This window comes from Pelophylax lessonae (assembly GCF_965119305.1).
Source record: "Pelophylax lessonae genome assembly, chromosome: 10".
NCBI lineage: Eukaryota > Metazoa > Chordata > Amphibia > Anura > Ranidae > Pelophylax > Pelophylax lessonae.
This window is the reverse complement of record NC_138777.1, coordinates 61,968,662-61,983,944: the sequence shown is the minus strand read 5'-3', so window position 1 is coordinate 61,983,944 and position 15,283 is coordinate 61,968,662. Positions and strand designations below refer to the sequence as shown.

Genomic DNA, 15,283 nt, shown 5'->3' with positions numbered 1-15,283 from the left:
GAGAGAGAGTGTAGTGTATTAACACAGACAAGCTGTACAGGTTGCTTCTTTATTCACTGCACATCAGCATGCAACTAACTTCAGCCACACCCAGCTCCCAGACATATACATAATTGTAACATTTTGCAGACAGCAACTTAACCCGTTGCTTACCATACTACATTCCCTCCTCTCTTTGAATAAAACATAACATGCACAACGTATTAAAAAGATTAACAAAATGCATGGATGAACAACTAAAAATTTAACCTATAAACTCCTGACTATACACATAGTCCTTAAGGTAGGCCGGTGGATTTGTTGCTCGTTTTTCTCTTGGCCATTCCGATGTGGATGGTTGTGGATTGAAGTCTGGATCACTGGCAGTATCATCACTACTCTTTGCCTGTTCGCCATCTTCCGATACTTGACCTTCTGACTCAATAAATTTCTTCACAAATGAGGAATTACGCACTTTTGTGTGTCCATCTAAATCCTCTAAAACCACTTGAGTACCTCTTTTCTCCTTTACAACATAAGGCTCAGGTTCAAAGGACGGAGCCAGTTTGTTAAACCGATCACTTTGAAGCAACACCTTATCACCCTGTTGAAGGCCACTAGGTTGACAATGGCGGCGGTGGTTTGCATACTGTTCAGCCCGGATCTTCCTTTCCTCATCAATATGCCGAAAAGGTTTCTGACTTGTAGGAGGACCCCCAATGTCTGGCAATTTTGTCCTGAATTTGCGACCACAAAGAAGTTCCGCAGGAAGGGAGAGAGAGGAAGGGAGGGAGGGGGAGGTGAAAGGAGGGAGGGAGGGAGGGGGAGATGAAAGGAGGGAGGGAGAGAGGGAGAGAAATAGGAAGGGAGGGAGAGAGAGAGGAAGGGAGAGAGAGAGAAAAGGGAGGGAGGGAGAGAGAGAGAGAGAGGAAGACAGAGGGAGGAAGAGAGGAAGGGCGAGAGGAAGGGAGAAAGGGAGGGAAAGAGGAAGGGAGGGAGAGAGGAAGGCAGGGAGAGAGACAGGAAGGGAGGGAGAGAGGCAGGGCCGGACTGGCCTACCGGGACATCGGGATATTTCCCGGTAGGCCGGCAAACTCCCCTGCTCTGGGGCTGCTAAAGTCCTGTAAAAAAAAATAAATGTCTGCGACCGGCCCGACATGCGTACTGCGTATGCGCCGCCGCCGTTCGGCTATTCCCGGGCAATGGCGCATGCGCAGTGACGTGTTAGAGCCGGGCGGCGCCATTTTTAAATGTAAGGTGCCTCACCAAAAGGTAAGTGAGACTCCTCATGAGATGCAGTGCTGCGGGCATGGTACAGGAGATTTTTCTGTACCATGCCCGCAGCACTGCATCTCCTGCACTATGCCCGCAGCCCTGCATCGACTGTACCATGTCAACAGCCTTGCATGAACTGTACCATGCCTGCAGTCCCTGCACCATGCCCGCAGCCCCTGCATCTCCTGCACTATGCCCGCAGCCCTGCATCTCCTGTACCATGTCCACAGCCCTGCATCTCCTGTACCATTTCCACAGCCCTGCATCTCTTGTACCATGCATGCAGCCCCTGCACAATGCCGGCAAGCCTGCTTCTCTTGTACTATGCCCACAGCCCTCCATCTCCTGTACCATGTCTGCAGCCTCTGCACCATACCCGTGGCCCCTGCATCTCCTGCACCATACTTGCAGCCCCTGCATCTCCTGTACCATGCCCGCAGCCTCTGACATGTCCTTCTTTACCATGCCCGCAGCCCCTGCATTTCCTGTACCATGCCCGCAGCCTCTGACATGTCCTTCTGTACCATGCCCTCAGCCTCTGACATCTCTTGTACCATGTCTGCAGCCTCTGACATCTCCTGTACCATGCCTGCAGCCCCTGCATCTCCTGCACCATACCTGCAGCCCCTGAATCTCCTGTAAGATGCCCGCAGCCTATGACATGTCCTCCTGTACCATGCCCGCAGCCTCTGACATGTATTGTACCATGTCCACAACCTCTGACATCTCCTGTACCATGCCTGCAGCCCCTGCATCTCCTGGACCATGTCTGCAGCCCCTGCATCACCTGTACCATGCCCACAGCCCTGCATCTCTTTTACAATGCATGCAGCCCCTGCACAATGCCGGCAAGCCTGCATCTTCTGTACTTTGCCCACAGCCCTGCATCTCCTGTACCATGTCTGCAGCCCCTGCACCATACCTGCAGCCTCTGCATCTCCTGCACCATGCCCGCAGCCACTGCACCTTGCCCACAGCCCCTGCATCTCCTGCTCCATGCCCGCAGCCTCTGCATCTCCTGTGCCATGTCCGCAGGCCCTGCACAATGCCCGCAGCCCCTGTACCATGCCCGCAGCCCCTGCATCTCCTGTACCATGCCCGCAGCCTCTGACATGTCCTCCTATACCATGTCCGCAGCCCCTGCATCTCCTGTACCATGTCTGCAGCCCCTGCATCTCCTGCACCATGCCCGCAGCCCCTGCATCTCCTGCACCATGCCCGCGGCCCCTGCATCTCCTGTACCATGTTCAGTGCCCCTGCATCTCCTGTACCCAGTCCGCAGCCTCTGCATCTCCTGTACCATGCCCGCAGCCTCTGACATGTCCTCCTGTACCATGTCTGCAGTCTCTGACATCTCTTGTACCATGCCCACACAGCCTATGACATCTCCTGTACCATTTCCGCACAGCCTATGACCACCTCCTGTACGATGTACCACTTTTAACCCAAATATATATATATAAAGCCCTATGCGCTTTCATATCTGTCTTATCTGAATATAATACACCTTTCAAATGTGCTTTAAAATGCATAGTTTTCCCTTTTATGAACAAGAAACAAAATTGCGTTATGCTGTTGGGCTGGTATAATAATGCTACGGGGCTGGTATGAAATTATTTCCAGGGCTGAATTTTACTCCCAGTCCGGCCCTGGACAGAGGAAAGGAGGGGGAAAATGGCATCAGGCGGCGGCTGCAGAATTAGGAACCCTAAAAACAGGTGGAACATGTAACATCTTCCCAAAGGTGAACTTATCCTTTAAAATGTTACTAAACCCAGGGCTCTGCATTCACTATATCTGGTCTCCCACAGTACACAGAACATGAAAATGCAATTATTTTAGTAAATATAAACTGCTTAATACCTTTTCTCATCAGTCATATATAGCAGTCTTGTGACTTGTGTCAGTTCCTAGTAAAGCTTGTAAGAGGAGTTTTCATTCTCCCCTGATGCTCTGTCTGGACGTGTCTGGACAGTGCTGATTGGCCCTGTGCTGATCACATGTACTCTCCCAAGAAAAAAAAAAAAACTCTCTAGCAATACACACCAAACTGAGCATGTGCAGCCCGTCCCTTGGCTCTGTATATATCAGGTTATTTTTTGGGAGACAGTGAAAGAAGAGGAGGATCAGAGAGACAGGATCAAGTATTGAGTAATTGAGTATAACAAGCATGCTTTACTGCATATACAGACTGATTTTACTGTTGTGGGTTTAGTAAGTAGAGCGGTGGTAAAAATGTAGCTCAACCACCTGTTTTTTTTTTCTTCCAAGTGCAAATGTAAATGAGCCCTAACGTTTCAACCATTTGGGCACTGTCACTGGTCCTTCGCAAAGACTGCCTTTGGTATTGCTCCTGCATCTGCCTGGCGTTGCACACAGATATCCTATAGAATTGAATGCAGACACAGTGGCCACACGGCCACAGCTGCATGTCAAAATTTGACAGCCATGCAGGGGCGCTTGAAAAGCACACTGTCTGTCAAATATTGACATGCGGTCGTGTCTATGTAGCAGCTACGTCCACATTCATTTCTATAGGCTTCCTGCACACAGGACTAAGTTTTAAAGCGGTAGTATCCCGCTTTTTGACACTTTTACCTACAGGTAAGCCTATAATAAGGCTTACCTGTAGGTACAAATAATATCTCCTAAACCGGCACGGTTTAGGAGATATTTACAGTGCATGCAGCTGCTCGCGCGAGCGGCGCATGCGCTCTGAAGGTCCGGGGGGACCTTCAATTAAGTTGCCGGGAGCTTGCCGGAAAAATCACTCCCGCGCGCATGCACGGGAGTGACGTCATCGCGGCTCCGGCCAATCAGCGCGCTGGAGCCGTCTCTTCCGGCCAATCAGCGCGACGGAGCCGAGACGACGAGGGATCATGGCAGCGCCCGCATCGATGTCCGGGGGTCCGTGTCGGGGCTTCGTTTTAAGGTTAGTTAAACATAATGGGCTAGTATGCGATGCATACTAGCTCATTATGCCTTTGTCTTGCAGGTTTTTTTTTTTTTTTATAGGGTTTACAACCGCTTTAAGATTTCAGTACATGCAGACTAGAGCAGTGACTCACCAGGCAGTACAGCCAGGATCAGGACAGTGCTAAGACTGCACCTGTAAAAAACAATTCAGCAATTGCAGCTTTCATAATGTTATTGTCACAATTTCCCATTCATATAATATAAGGGGGAATGATTTCCCTTCTCATCACAGAACAGAAATGAGTGTGTGCACCAGCAGTATGAGGAACTCTATGTACAGCATGCTTGTTGTGAAGGGTTTGCTGAGCAGTGAGCACCATGAACAGCTCCATGTGTCTGTGACTTCCTGTTCTACAATCTGAAGCTACTTCTGTGCACCGATCAGTCTCATTGTAAGTGCTTGCTTGCTGTGTGTGCAGGATCCTCCCACCATGTGCCCCCCTGTAATATCTGCAGTGCATGTCTGTTTAGGAGACACCAAGGGGGAGATTTACTAAAACTGGAGCACTCAGAATCTGGTGCAGCTGTGCATGGCAGCCAATCAGCTTCTAACTTCAGCTTCTTCAGTTAAGCTTTGACAATAAAACCTGGAAGCTGATTGGTTTCTATCCAGAGCTGCACCAGATTCTGAGTGCTCCAGTTTTAGTAAATCTTCAAATGTCACAGAATTTCCTTTTTTTTTTTTTTTTTTCTTTTTTCTTTAAGTACATATTCTGTTCCTTTGAAATGCATGCTGATTTTTTTATTCTGCTGCAAGGGCCAGTTCACACCAAATCGCGGTAAGGGAAAGACACATTCCAAGTGTGTTTTCCTGCACTGCAGGTGAGTGCCGGGTCACACTTGTGCGATGCGGGAAGGCTGTGAATTCGCAGCCTGTTCCCGCATCGCAAACGCACATCTGGCAGTTCACACTGCCATATGCGATATGCAGGGGGTGTCAATGAAATGTTAACGTCACCCCTAGTTTGATCGCATATCGCAGTGCGATCTGACAGTTCGCACAGGATCGGATCGCACAAGTGTGAACCACTGTGCGATCCGATCCTGATGCGGCTGAAAAAATGCCTCATGTGCGACTTTTGTGCGGGTGCAGTGCGAATTTAGCCATACAAAGTGTATGGCTGAATTCGCACTGCACATCCGATCGCATGTAATGAAGGAGCAGTGCGCTCCGATATTACATGCGATCGCCGCACACGCTATAGTGTGAACCGAAACATCCCTGTACGATGCGTTTTGACAGCCCATTCTTTTGATAGGGCTGCGAAATGCACTGGACCACCTAAAATGTAGTGTTCGCACTACTCTGAAAAATGAACTGCACCAAGCTGCATGGTATTACGTTTGGGGGTGCCAACGTATGGTTAATGGCACCCCCAAACGTAATACCATGCAGCTTGGTGCAGTTCATTTTTCAGAGTAGTGCGAACACTACTTTTTAGGTGGTCCAGTGCATTTCGCAGCCCTATCAAAAGAATGGGCTGTCAAAACGCATCGTACAGGGATGTTAACGTTCTCATGCGATCCTGTTGTGAACCGACCCTAAATGTATATTAGGACCACTGTAACATATTGTATCATACATATATTCACCACTACGGATTCATTTGGATACACTTTTTGTCACATTTGAAGTGGTCTACTGATTTGATCACAATTCACTGTAAAGTGTATTATTTAAAAGATCATGGAAAAAACTTTTCAGCACTATAGTCACTTTATATGAGTGAATATTTTTTACCAGATGCTTTTTGAAACACTTGGACTCATATTTATATATTAATTTTTTATATATTTATTCACCATTTTTGATCACTTTTTGCATCCTTTTATTACCCTATTGTGATAATTGTCACTTATATTACATTTAATTGATTATTTATATAATTATTTTATTTATCTACATATTCACATAAGCCTTTATCACTTTGGTGTTTAATAATTTCTATTTATAATTAATTATCCATTTATCATTATATATATGTATATATTTTTTTCCAATAAAAAGTTTTATTTTATTCAAATTAAATGAACAACACTACAGCGATAATCAACATACCTCTAATACATAGAAAGTAACACTCTTCTTGGTACATAGAATTAGCATAGGTTTCTAGAACTGAATACAAATGTTGGGGGGTGGGATGTAAGAAAGGCAAGAAGAAATACAGTATCAATTTAGACCATCATTTATAGGATATGACATAGCTCTTCATATGACAGTTTGGATCAAAGATGTTAAAACTGTATAGCCAATTTGTTTGAGGAGAGATAGCCCCCACACATCCCTGGTGTAGGGGGCGGGGCGGGGCGGGGGGGGGGGGATATCTCCCTGTAAAGATAGAGTTTGAATTCCACTAGGGAAAAAGTATACTACCCCTAAACTATATGCAGATTTCTTGTAAAATGTGTTATGTTTGTTGTAAGATAATCCCGTCTTTAAGTTCTGTGTATTGGTTTGTGGTTCGGAAGTGCAACCAACATGCCCAAGTCTGGTAGAATTTTGTTGGTGTATCTTTGCCAATATTTATGAGTTCCTCCATTTCTGCAATCTTGTTGATTTTTATATTTTTTATTTATATATATATATATATATATATATATATATATATATATATATATCCTTTTGAAGCACTTTTATTGTGCAGCACTATTTATCTATATTAACCACTTAAGCCCCGGAAGATTTTACCCCCTTCCTGACCAGGGGGTATTTTGCGATTCGGCACTGCGTGACTTTAACGGACAATTGCGCGGTCGTGCGACGCTGTACCTAAACAAATTTGGCGTCCTTTTTTTCCCACAAACAGAGCTTTCTTTTGGCGGTATTTGATCACCTGTGCGATTTTTTTTTTTTTTGATCACGTGCTATAAACAAAAAAAGAGCGTAAATTTTTCAAAAATAGCAATATTTTTCCCTTTTTTTTTTATATGAAATTCCCCCCCAAAAAAATGTAAAAATCAAAATTTTTTAACATTTTCGGCCAATTTGTTTTCTGCTACCTATGTTTGGTAAAAAAAATCGCAAAAAGCGTATTTTGATTGGTTTGCGCAAAAGTTATCGCGTTTACTAACTAAGGGAAAGATTTTTGTCATTTTTGTTGTTTTTTTTTTTAACGCGTAATGGCGGCGATCTGCGATTTTTTTTTTTTTTTGCGGTACTGCGACATTGCGGCGGACAGATCGGACCCTTGACTGACATTTTTGACACTTTTGGGGTTACCAGTGACATTTCTACAGTAATCAGTGCTATATATATGCACTGTTACTGTAAAAATACACTGGTAGTGAAGGGGTTAACTTTATTTGAGAGGGAGGGGCTGTGTGTGTCCCTAGGGGCGTGATTCTAACTGTGATTGGCTGTGGCTTCAGCTGTATGCAGAGTGATCAACGGATCTACATAGTAGATCCATATGATCATCTCTCATACAGAGGGGAGAATGACAGGCAGCTTGTTTACACAAGCTGCCTGACTTTCTCCCTCTACCCCGCCGATCGCAGAGTGGCCGGCGGACATCGGGTCCGCCGGTCACACGCGCGGGGGGGTCCGTGACCACGCGGGAGCGGGAGCGCGCCTCCGGCGGCGCGCGCTCGCTCCCTAGACCCTCACAAGCTAGTGACGTAGCCCTACGTCACTTTGCCTGTGAGGGGCTGACCGCCGCCGTAGATAGTCGTGCGGCGGTCGGCAAGTGGTTAATATTAATAATTATTAATATTAGTATGATAATATATCATATTATCAGATGTGCTACAAAGGTAGGCTTATTTATTTTATATATTACAGGTACTTATATAGTGCTGTCAATTTACGCAGCGCTTTACACATATATTGTAAATTCACATCAGTTTCTGCCCTCAAGGAGCTTACAATCAAATGTCCATAAGCCATATTCATATGTATGTACGCACCAAAACACTTAGGAAGCATGCACATGTTTTTACATGCTTATGTGTGCTGCGTTAGGCTCGGTTCACACTAATGCGTTTTTATGCTAAAGGCAAACATTATTTTGACATGGGTTCCTATGGAACACTTTCACATCAATGCATTTTTGTGCCTCTGCGTTTTTGGAAAGGATCAGAGACTTTTTTAAAATGCAAAACGTTGCTTTTTTTGTTTCAATAGACTTCAATAGAGAAGCAGCAGAAAAGCATATAGTGCATTTTTAGCGAGTGTTTGATGCCTTTTGCATTATTTAATCTGCTCAGCAACAAATTGGCCAAAAAAAAAAGAAAAATCAAAAATGCAAAACACATCAAAAACGCATGTCTGAAAACACTGAAAGCACAGCAAAAAGCACTGCTGAAACGCTCAAAAGCAACATGCATAGGTGTGAATCGAGCCTAAAGCTGGATACACACTATCCAACTTTTGTGGTTAGATTTCCTTCAGATTTACCTTTTCTATGTAGTGCAAGGGCCTGCCTGACTGCATACAAATTGAAAGTGTTTAGGTTTGACCTCATATTATATGGTTTTGGTAACTCTAAAGGAAAAAGTCTTCAGAAAATCTTATATTGTGTATGGGGCCTAAGGCAGCCAAGTCAAAATGCAGCAGCTCAGAAATCTGGCCTGCATCTTTTTTGACAGTACACTGCAACACACACTAGTACGTTGCTACGCATTTTGCTGTGATGCAGTGCACTTCTGTTGACGAAATGCGTTAGTGTGCTATTTAGAGGTAATAGCACCACATTGCATCATGGTGGTTGGTGTGTGGTGCCCCAGGTTGTGGTAATGTGCACAGAAACACAGCACGATATTGTTAACTGAGCCTATATCAATACACCTCCTAAGCAGACGAAGTTGAAGCAATAATATTTAACCACTTGCCAACCGCCCGCTGCATATTTATTGCAGCAGGCTGGCTCGGCTGCGCGTCGGTCGCGCACGTGGTGCTGGGGGGCGAGCTTACGCCCCGACTAGGCAGCGAGGATGCCGATCCACAGGACCGCAGGCTGCGATCGCTGCCGGGCACCCGCTGCCGCTCCCCACTGAGAGAAGGACGGTCAGCTGTTTTAAACACATCTGACCGTTCTCTCTGCAATGATCACAGAGTGCCTGTGATCCTTCTATATAGGATCACAGGTCTCTATGATCATTTTGCAAGTCCCTCCCCCCACAGTTAGAAAACACTCCCCTAGGCTCACAATTAACCCTTTGATCAACCCCTAAGTTACCCCTTCTCTGCCAGTGTCATTAGTACAGTAACAGTGCATATTTTTAGCACTGATTACTGTAGTAATGTCACTGGTACCCCCAAAAAGTGTCTAAAATGTCAGTTAGGTGTCCGATCTGTCCACCGCAATGCCGCAGTGCCGCTAAAAGTCGCAGATCACCGCCATTACTAGTAAAAAAAAAATAAAAATCTTTCCCCTAGTTTGTAGACATGATAACTTTTGCGCAAACCAATCAAAATACGCTTATTGCAGTATTACAAATACAAATTGGCCTAGAAGGATGAAAAATGTAGATTTTTTATTTTATTTATTTATTTTTTTGGGGAATGTTATATAGCAGAATGTGAAAACTATTGTTTTTTTTTTTTTTCCCCAGTTGTTCCTCTTTTTTTCGTTTATAGTGCAAAAAATAAAAATTGCACAGGTGATCAAATACTACCAAAAGAAAGCTCTATTTGTGGGAAAAAAAGGACATCAGTTTTTTTTTTGGTATGGGGTCGCACGGCCGCGCAATTGTCAGTTAATGTAACGCAGTGCCGAATCGCAAAAAATGGCCTGGTCATTAAGGGGACAAATCCTTCCGGTATGGAACTGGTTAATTGCCTATAATCTGCAGAAGTCATAAACTGTGTCTATAAGGTCCCTTTCACACTTTTGCAACTTGTCCTGCGACTTGGGACTGCAAAGTTACATGACAAGTCGTTCCCCATGATTTCCAATGAGTACTGTTCATATCTGTACGACTTCGAAGTAGTCCCTGCACTACTTTGGGCAGATTTTAATGCGTTTTGAGGTCCATAGACATAGGGCATTGGTTCAAGTCCTGTCAAAATTGCAGTAAAATTGCGTGACTTTTAGGTCACATAAGTGTGAAAGGGGCCTAAACGCTTTCGATTTCCGTGGAGCCTCGGCATGAGAAATATTGGTGCAGAAGACAGATTCATGTATCTCTTGTAAACATACGTATACAATTTTGAGGAAGGCACCCCCATATAGAGACACACTGGGGCTGGAATGGCCATACAAACATTCTGTCCGCGGTGTAGCTGTGCTTTCTCCCCATCGCTGCAGCTGTCGAACTACACAGACGGGGCGGGGGCAGTTTTGTAGGTGGGTGGGCAGAGCTTGATCCATAGCCAATAGACAGCCTGCTATTCGCTAAAGAACCCACCCATTGCCTGCTGTCAATCACAATCACTACAAGTGTCACTTGTTGCTTGGCCCTGAGAGGACCTTGCCATTGGCCCTCCAATAGGAAGTGTCCACATCATGCAGGCAGTGATAAGGACACCTGAACAAGGACCCTTCCAGGAAGTAAACAAAAAGGAGGAGATTCAGGCAGGAGGTAAAGTGATTGTAAATTCTTGTTTTTTTTTTTTATATAAGAATAACAAACATTTTATACTTACCTCCTCTGTGCAGTTGGTTTTGCACAGGGCAGCCTCTTCTCGGGTCCCTCTTTGCTGCTCCTGGCCCCTCCCTCCTGTTGAGTGCCCCCACAGCAAGCAGCTTGCTATGGGGGCACCTAAACCGAGCTGCAGCTCTGTGTGTCTATTCAGACACAGCGCTGCAGTTCGGCCCCGCCCCCTCTCTCTCTCTCCTGATTGGCTAACTGACTTTGACAGCCGCTGAAGCAAATGGCGCCGCAGCCAATTAGGAGGGGGAGTCCCAGACGGCTGAGGGACTCGTGGACATTGCTTGACAGAGATGGGGCTCAGGTAAGTATTAGGGGGTGCTGGGGCGGCTGCTTTACACAGAAGGCTTTTTATCTTAACACATGGAATGCATTAAGATAAAAAAAAAACTTCTGACTTTACAATCTAACTGATTTTGATTGACAGCAATCAAACTCGTAATGGCGGCGATCTGCGATTAACTAGTAATGGTGGCAATCTGCGTTTTTTTTTTTTTTTTTGCGGGACTGCGACATTGCGGCGGACAGATCAGACCCTTGACTGACATTTTTGACACTTTTGGGGTTACCAGTGACATTACTACAGTAATCAGTGCTATACATATGCACTGTTACTGTAAAAATGACACTGTCAGGGAAGGGGTTAACTTTATTGGTGATCAGTGGGTTAACTGTATCCCTAGGGGCGTGATTCTAACTGTGGGAGGGCGTGGCTTGTGATGTAACCACAGAGACATACGATCCTACATAGCAGGATCGTATAGTCTTTGCAGTTACAACAGGGAGAATGACAGGCGGCTGTGTTTACATCAGCCGTCTGCCTTTCTCGTTCTCCAGCGGGAGATCGCGAGTGGACGGCAGACATCGGAGCCACCGGTCACTCGTGCGGGGATGTCAGGGAACGAGCGGGGGCGGGAGCGCGCCTCCGGCTGCGCGCGCTCGCCCCCTATAGACTTGTGGGCGAGTGACGTACCGGTACATCACTTTGCCCAGGAGGGGCTGACCGCCGCAGTATATAGTCGTGCGTCGGTCGGCAAGGGGTTAAAAGAAAATATTGACCAGTATGATAGTTGAAATAAAGTGATTGTAAAAGATAATTTTGTAAAACAACCCATTCAGTTTAAAATGGAAATGAAAGGCAAAACATTTATGTATAGATATAAAAAAGACATTATCAATACCTGTACCTTTTTTTTTTTTTTTCAAAGTGATAACATTCCCCCTGTTCTCAGCTCCATAGGAGCTGGGGGGAGGAGAAGCAGCATTACACTGAGCTTCCCAGTGAACGGCTGTGCAGGGGAGTGTGTCAGGACAAGTCTGATCATTGGAGGAGATCACACTGAGTTCCCAGCATAGCTAGAGAACTGACCACGATGTGCTCTCCTGTTTAGTGTGGTCAGTTTTTATTAGGAAAGGAATATAAAGGGTTGGGGTAACAAACACTTTAAGGTTACATGCACACTGTGTGTTTCCTCTGAACGCCTTTTACTGCTAGCAGGAAAAAGAAGCATAACAAACGCACCCAAAAAGCCACGTATTGCACTCGCGTTTAAATGCATTTTGGTGCGTGAAACATTTTGAGCCTTTGTAAAAACCATTGGCCAGAATATGAATTTATTTTGGTAATTCGAATGAATGAACACTCAAGCACTATACACAGGGCCGGTGCTAGACTATTTTACACCCTAGGCAAGACCAGCTACTTGCGCCCCCCCCAAAAAAATAAAATAAATAAAAAGTGCAGGGGTTAAAAACTCCTCTGTCATACCCAGTGACCCTGATCTGATGGTTCCTCCATGTTATGCTGTCGTACCCAGTGACCCCCATATTCCTCCAGGTTACACCTGGGGACCCTGGTGTCCCTCTATGTCACACCTGGGGACCCTACATTTTTTCCATGTCACATCCTGGGACCCCAATATTTCTCTATATCATCTCTATATCATGCTGTCATACCCACTGACTCCGATGTTCCTCCATGTCACACCCAGGGATCCCCGTGTTGCTCCATGTCATGCTGTCATACACAGTGGCCCCAATGTTCCTCTATGTCACAATGACTCTATGTCTATGTTTTTCCATGTCACACCCAAGGACCCCAATTCCTCATGGCACGCCTGGTGACCCCTATCCCCCATGTCACACCTGGTGACTCCGATTCCCCATGGCACATCTGGTGACCCCGATTCCCTTTCACACCAGGGATCCTCCATGTCACACCCAGGGACCCCGATACCCTGTGGTCCACTGGTAGATCAAGATCAACGGCTTGCAGACCTCGGTCTATAATGTGAGGGAGGGCAAACTCTAGCCAAAGCTCTGAAAAGTGATCCGCAATTGATCGCTGTTCAAAGTGCAGCTAAGCAGCCGTTGTCAGGCATTCTGGAAGAGATTCTGCTGCCTCCTGAATGCCTCTTTCTCTGCCCAATAGCAGTTTGTAACAGGGCTAGTGTGCTGCGACGTTTGCAGCGTGGCCCTATTGACTTTAATGGTGCTCCCAGTCAACTCGCCATGACATGGTAAATTTGCCGCGATGCTCCATATGTTGCTTAAGCTGGTTCAGAAGGGACTGCTGAATTTTAATCCACGTATGGGCAGAGTGGTTGTACAGAATTTGATCTAACTATTGACTTCTGTATAGGTGCCCTGTTGGAAAAATTCTAATCGACCAGTGCAGTTTGCTATAGCTGGCATCAGTATATTCTGACAGTGAGGAAGTCTCCCTGATGTCTGAATACAATAGCTCAGTGGGAGGATTCTCCCATCCAGCTAAAATGTGTGGATGGGGGGAATCAAGTATTTATTTATTTTTTTTCTTTCATGGGTTGAAAAAAAAAAAAAATGCCCTTAATGATGTGATGTTTCATGAAACGCGTTGGGCGGAGTCCATGCTTTTGACTTTACCACGCCCTCTGACCCCACGAGGCTGTCAGCTTAAAGCGGTAGTATCCCGCTTTTTGACACTTTTACCTACAGGTAAGCCTATAATAAGGCTTACCTGTAGGTACAAATAATATCTCCTAAACCGGCATGGTTTAGGAGATATTTACAGTGCATGCAGCCGCTCGCGCGAGCGGCGCATACGCTCTGATGGTCCGGGAGACCTTCAATTTATTTGCCGGGAGCTTGCCGGAAAATCACTCCCGCGCGCATGCGCGGGAGTGACGTAATCGCGGCTCCGGCCAATCATCGCGCTGGAGCCGTCTCTTCCGGCCAATCACCGCGCCGGAGCCGTCGAACCCGGGAAGAGACGGCGAGGGATCATGGCAGCGCCCGCAGCGATGTCCGGGGGTCCGTGTCGGGGCTTCGTTCTAAGGTAAGTTACACATAATGGGCTAGTATGCGATGCATACTAGCTCATTATGCCTTTGTCTTGCAGGTTTTTTATTTTTTTTTTATTTTAGGGTTTACAACCGCTTTAAATCCTGGGACAGATATATATTGCATATATGCTCATTTTTTACTGCCTCTACGTAAGTAGTTGGTATCTTTTATCTTTATACATTTTTTTACAGTTTCACACAATGGGAGTTTCTTTGATTCATCTTACATGCATGATTTGCCAGTGAATCATTGATTATTCCATATGTGAGTGTTCCTATTGGACACCAAAGAAAAGGCTTTGAGGTCTCCTGTTTTGCTGCAAAGGAAAGATGACTCCTGTATTAAGGATATTCCATCATACTGCGCTCATGACTCTTATAATCTAGAGTCCATTTCTTCTGGTAAGCGACCATCTCATATTATATGGTGGAGGCATGCCTGGGGGTTTCACCTTTTTGTACGATATTCACCATCAAGATGTTTTTTTCATATATGTTGAACTTTTAACCAGTTCTAGACCGGAATGATTTGCTCCCTTAATGACCAGGCCATTTTTTTGCGATTCGGCACTGTGTTAATTTAACGGACAATTGCGTGGTCTTGCGATGCTGTGCCTAAATAAAATTAATGTTCTTTTTTCCCACAAATAGAGCTTTCTTTTGGTGGTATTTGATCACCTCTGCGATTTTTATTTTTTGCGCTATAAACAAAAAAAAGAGCGACAATTCTGAAAAAGAAAAAAAAAATGATATTTTTCACATTCTGCTTTATAACATTCCCAAAAAATAAAAATCAATTTTTTTTAACATTTTAGGCCAATTTGTTTTCTGCTACATATTTTTGGTAAAAAAAATCGCAGTAAACATATTTTGATTGGTTTGCGCAAAAGTTATCGTGTCTACTAACTACGGGAAAGATTTATGTCTTATTTATTTATTTTATTTATTTATTTTTACTAGTAATGGCGGCGATCTGCGATTTTTAGCTGAACTGCAACATTGCAGCGGACAGATCGGACCCCTGACTGGCATTTTTGATACTTTTGGGGGAACCAGTGACAATACTACAGTAATCAGTGCTAAAAATATGCACTGGTTAACACTGTGGGTGATCAAGGGGTTAAATGTAAGCCTAG

The 15,283-nt window shown here is 45.1% G+C and overlaps 1 protein-coding gene across 1 annotated transcript in view; it reads left to right on the top strand.

Moving 5' to 3' along the window:
- The first annotated feature begins 4,532 nt into the window (after positions 1-4,532).
- The window catches only part of METTL15 (methyltransferase 15, mitochondrial 12S rRNA N4-cytidine), a 411,527-nt gene continuing 400,776 nt past the window's right edge, over positions 4,533-15,283 (top strand). The window contains exon 1 of the mRNA XM_082270210.1: positions 4,533-4,622. The gene's annotated coding sequence lies outside the window, so the exon portion shown is untranslated. The remainder of the gene's footprint in view (positions 4,623-15,283) is intronic.